The following is a 6,125-nucleotide window of genomic DNA, read 5'->3' as shown; positions in this document are numbered from 1 at the left end:
ATTGGACTTTGGAGTGATGGAATAAGGTCATGTGGTCTGGTGAGTCCAGATTGAGCCTATCGTGGAGTGATGGGGCGCGTCAGGGTAAGAAGAGAAGCACATGAAGCGTCATGCATAGTGTTCACTGTACAAGCCTCTGGAGACAGTGTTATGATCTGGGGTTGATCAGTTGCTCAGGTCTAGACTCAGTAACGTTATGTGAGGATAAAATAAAGATGACCTGAATGACCAGGCTCTTACAACTTTGGAGTTTTTTTCTGCACAGAGATACAGTATATATTTCACGATTCAAATTGTGAAAGTGTTGTTCTGGGTGCATGAGGAATCATTTTCACACATGAATTCGCCACCACACTGTGCACCGCAATCAAAGCTAAAGGTTGTCCATGAAATCTTGGACTTTTTTTGGGCGGGGCAGTGTTTATGTCAAAGAGTAACTTTTGACATTTATTTTAATCACTGATTGCTCAAAGGAGGTAACTGGTGTTTTAGTAAGGTTTAAAATGTATTGCATTGTAAATGAGGAATAACACACTCTTAAAACTGTTATACTACTACAGAACGGCACATTCTTTTTGCAGAAAAAATATGTTTAGAAGAACTTGTTAATTTTTCACAGAACCTTTAACTAATGACTAATTAAGTTCCTTTTCATAAGTTCCACTGTTCTTTTTATTTAACATCTATTAAAAAAGTCAGAAATTGTAAAATAACATGATTTATCCATCATTTGTTTTTAAACATTATGCTCTTTACATTTACCCTTTTGCATTTTCTTAGTTATGGTATATTATTATTATTATTATTATTATTATTATTATTATTATTATGATTATTATTATTATTTTAATGTTCAGATGAACAAATCTGCTCAATATATTTCTACTGATTTCTGAAAATCTGGATTATATAAGAGCAAAGACCAATCTTTATGTGTTATATATATATATATATATATATATATATATATATATATATATATATATATATATATATATATATATACAGTAATGTCAGTATAGACATTATAGAATATGTAACAGGCCACTTTTTTGATGAAAGTGCAGAATTGCTGGTTTTTACCTGCATAAAAACAAGTGATTGTGAAAGTTTCAGTCAAAGTTTCCATAAGAACTTTTGCAGATTTTTCATGATACTCGTGAAAAACATGTCAGGCAATTTTTCAAAATTTACCTGAGACTTCTGACTCATAAAAAGCAAACTGTTATCATGGAAAATATCATTTTTGCTTAGTTTACTCCAGCTTATTACTTTTCCTGTAACGTAAAAAATGTTAAATTTCTTTCTTTTTAAGCATCTTTGCTTTCTAGTTCAGTGGACACTTGCACAGTACTGTATATTGCATTATCTTACATTTATTCGCTTCTGTTTGAACTAACCGTATTTTTTTCACTGATTATCGGCAGATAATGAAGGACGTCAATGCACTCTTGCCTGGCATCAGATCCAAGTTAACACTTCGTCATTTATGGTTGCACAGTTTTTTGTAGAAATCACAACCTTTCACAAAGCTAGAGAAATTATGTCATAGGGATTTTTTACCACAGAAATGACAAATCTGATACGCCCGAGCCGTGATTAAACTACCCGCTTTACAACTGACACACTGGCCTCCCAGGAACTCCTTTGATGACCCTAACATGTAGAAATGGCTTGGAGCGAGCTCAGGACTGTACAAAGGGATGTTCCTGTGATGTGCAAGTGGTGGTAGTGAATAATTGTGTGTACAGATCTCACAAGCAGATCTGCAAGTTGGTGACAAGCTATGCATCGATTTTCAACAATCAGGTCTTCCAGATACTGTACTTGAAGTCTTCAGTAAATATTATTAACCAATTCTATGCCTTAAATTACCAGAAATGTCATCGCAAATCCCGGTTTGACTTGAATGGCCGATTGTAGAAATGTCATTTTGATAAATGTAAAATAAATTTGTATGTACTTTTGATGTTTAAACCGAGGACTGTTGAAGTTTGGGCAGTTGGTCATCACTGCATTGACGGAACTCTAAGCTGGAGGTTACAGATGGTGGCGTGGATAACAAGAGTTATTTCCCATTAATGAAAAATGATTCACAAACAATGGTGGAGAGACACTACAGCTTCCACATGTGGCAATTAATTAAACCTGGTGCAAAAGGTCACTTGAGGTTTCTCTTAAAACCTAATGTGTAGATGACTCTTCACTGATGTGACCACTGATTTCCCCTTATAATGATTCATGGAGTGGTTTAACTGCTGCACTGGGAAAATCAAAAGCATTTACACAATTAGCCAATATAAAGTCAGCTTAAATAGAAATACAAAGAACAATAGAATAGTATTACAATACCGTGACATTATAACTCAGATTTTCTTTTTGTAACATGTGGTTTAAATAGGAGTTGCATTGGACTTTCATAATATGTTCATAACAAAACATTTATAATAGATTTTTAAATAATTTTATATATTTTATAATAATCTTTATACTAATATAAAGATGTTCCAAAGTAATATTTCTAAAATTTATCTTCATTACACTAACCATCCATTCATCAGGAGGAATGAAAGGAAAGGTGTACAAGACAGTGGTAAGACCAGTGATGCTATACAGATGGAGACAGAAGCACTGAGGAAAAGACAGGAGGCAGAGCTGGAGGTAGCAGAGATGAAGATGCTCTTTGGGAGTGGCATGGATGGATAGGATCAGATCAGGAAGGAGTCCATCAGAGGGACAACCTATGTCAGATGTTTTGGAGATAAAGTCAGAGAGGCCAGATTGAGGTGGTTTGGACATGTTCAGAGGAGAGACTGTGAATATACCAGTAGAAGGATGCTGAGGCTGGAGCTGCCAGGCAGGAGATCTTGAGAAGGATAAAAGAAAAGATTTATGGATGCAGTGAGAGAGGACATGGAGTTAGTTGGTGTGAGGGAAGAGGATGCACAGGATAGGGTTAGATGATTAGCTGTAGCGGGGTACAGCTGTAAGACGAAGAAGAAGACACTAACATCTATCTATGTATCTATCGATGGATTTTCCAAACCACTTATCATCTGTGTCCCAGGGCACAAGGAAATGGGGCACTTTGATGGGGTGTAGCATCTTCTGCATGAAATTACATCTAATATTGATATGTCATCTTAACCAACACTTTGTCTTCTTAGTAACTACATCTAAGTAATTCTAAACCGTCCTTGTCCCGTCATTACTGCTAGTAATTGTGATGGCAAGCTTCCCCCAATGAACTGATAGGTTCATGATTCACCTAACCGCTGGGTTCATGGGTAATATAAAGCTAACCTTCTTCTTCTAACTGGCTTCCTAGGACCAACATTTCAAAATGCAACAAACCCACACCCAATCAGCCAGGTAGTTTTCCCTCACTTGTGTTATAGCAGCTATAAATAATTGTTCTCAGGTCCTGTATAAAGCAGAAAAAAAACAGGTCCCAATCTTCTTGAAGACCATCTAACATGGTGCAAGACAAGAAGAAAAGATTAAAATCTACATTTTGAGCCAAGCAATTCCTGTACGATCCATTTATGTCAAACAGATTGGAAAAAAAACCCTCTCTGATCCACACAAGTGCTTAGAGACAACCCACCTCGCTTTGCATTTATTATTGCCTTCAGTGAGGCAGTGTGAGTCACACGGCCTAGAGTCGTTCACAGAGAGCAAGCAGAGGTTGGGTTTTCGTCCTGGAGGATCGCACTGCAGCTGGGATGCCTGAAGTCTCACTTATCTCCAGGCCCTCTGCTCACCTGGAGATCTGCTGATCTGAACCGACAGCAGCGTCTGTCCAACGTCCCCCCTGCACCCATACACACACAATGCCCTCTGCACTGAAGGGGGCTAACTCTGCAGCTAAAGGAGCAACTATAATGTGTGTTTAGATAACAGAACTGAAAGTTAAGGCATCAAATATAGGGCTGCAGTTCAAGGTTACTCGACTCCACTAGACAGAATCTTCATACAATTCAAGTTCTTCATATGACCAACCAGGTTTCATTTTTATGCCAAATTTACAGATATGAATCAGGATTAGCAAATTAGTCAGCTGTAGCTGCTGCAGTGTCTCTGGGTGGGATGGCTGGTCAGTGGTGTCCCTTTTGAAATAAAAGCAAGAAAATGCAAATGATCGCTTTAACCACTTATGTGGCAGCAGGTCCAGATCGAGAGCTTGGGTTAATGTTCATGTCATCACCATGCACATTAGAATGGGGAAAATGTGATTGGTCATGACCATGCCAGATGGGCTGCTTTGAGTATTTCAGAAACTCCTGGGGTTTTTTCATGCTCAACTGGGGCTGAAAAACACCTGGGAAGAGAAAGGTCAACTCAAATAACCACTTTATACAACCGTGGTGAGCAGAAAAGCATCAAAAATGCTACAAGACACGATTGGTTTCCACAGCCAAGGATGTCAATCTGAGGCCACCGTGGGTAAAGTCTTACTTAAACTTGAAAAAAAAAATTCCTTTTTTTTGTTTTTCTCAAATTCTTTAGCTTATTGACTAGTACAGAGGTTTCTTGTAACACTACAACAAAGGTTTCACCCTATGTTGCATAAAGGTGTTCCTGGAAGACCCTCTTTAACTTCACAAGAAGTTCATGCAGAAAACCCAAGGCAGTCTAGAATATCTTTCCATTCTGCCTTGCTAGGACTGTATGGAGTTTTTCTATCCTGTGTGCCTAGATAGACGAGTGTCTGATATTGTTTGATCAGAAAATGTTCTCACTGTGGATGGAGAATAAATTGTTCAGCATGAATCATTTAATGCAATAACAGAAATATCAATATCAAATCAATATTTTCTTGGTTTTTATTTCCCACGTACTGTATCTGTGCATGCAGTTAGCATTGTAACCTGACGTCCCACTTTACTGAAACATATAATTTTTAAAAACTTATTCTTCTATGGAACGTTACAGCAAAAAAACTCTCATCTTTTTTTTCTGATAGATTATAAAGTTTCCAATTCTAGTACACACCTTCATATGAAAAACGTTTTTTTTTTGTTTTTTTTTGCTGATCTACAATGAGATTTCACCACAACTCTAGTTCAGGGGAAATTCTCTAAGCAGATTATTATGAATGAATAAATCCTATGGCCCCAAGATGAAATATTTTTTTTAAGTGCCTTGTGGTTTTCTTGCTGATGATATATGATAAAAAATCGAGTGTAGATAAGTTACTATGGAAAAGAACATAATCTGTAAAGTCATCTCGAATGAAGTTTCCGGTTGATGAACTGCTCGGTTGTTCATTTTTTCTTCTTTTTTTATTCAGTTCAATCTGAGATGAATGAAATCAGACATTATGTCGTTGCAGTGAAACTGATGAACATGTTGTTGTTGTTTTTTTGTTTTTTTTGCAAATTTGTTTACGGAAATATCTTTGGGGCTGGAAATTAATTTCGATGTTAAAATTGAACAGATAAAAAATATTTTTACAATAAAATGTGTCTTTCTTCATGATTTCACCATAAAACGTCAGTTTGAAGATACATACACGTGAATACATAATGTATTTTTATTTTTTATAGAGGTCTTTTATAATAGACAAATATATTATGGTGTAAAGTACTAGCCACTGGTCCACCTTTTAGTGATGCTAGTCAATGCACATGCATCTGTCTGTTAGAACTGTACACACAAAAATTTACGAACACCGTTAATGCGATAAGCCATTTCCACATGTTTGGGCCAATAAAGGAGTTCCTGGGAGGCCAGCATGTCAGATGTGAAGCAGGAAGTCATTAGAAATCTTTCCACCTTGATGGTATTCCAGCACTTGTGAAACTCTGGGATAAGTGCATTAGTGTAGCAGGGGATTATATAGAGACATAAAGGGAGACTCTCGTAACTGTGTTCTGGTATTCTACGCAATCAAAAGTCCTGGTTTGGCTTTGACGCCCCATGAACGCCCCATGTCTAAACCGTATATAATATTTTCCAGACGGCCTTTAGAGATTTCTTCAGTTTTCAAGCTCGACATTGTCATTTTATTTGAAAATGCTGGAAATACATCTAATTATCTGCCCAATTTATTGGAAACGTATTAAAACAAATAATAAAAATGTATTAACATCAAAAAATCACTCTAGATTTGACATTCCAGT

This window comes from Clarias gariepinus, chromosome 18, assembly GCF_024256425.1.
Source record: "Clarias gariepinus isolate MV-2021 ecotype Netherlands chromosome 18, CGAR_prim_01v2, whole genome shotgun sequence".
NCBI lineage: Eukaryota > Metazoa > Chordata > Actinopteri > Siluriformes > Clariidae > Clarias > Clarias gariepinus.
The sequence above is the reverse complement of the archived record's forward strand: the minus strand, read 5'-3'. Positions refer to the sequence as shown.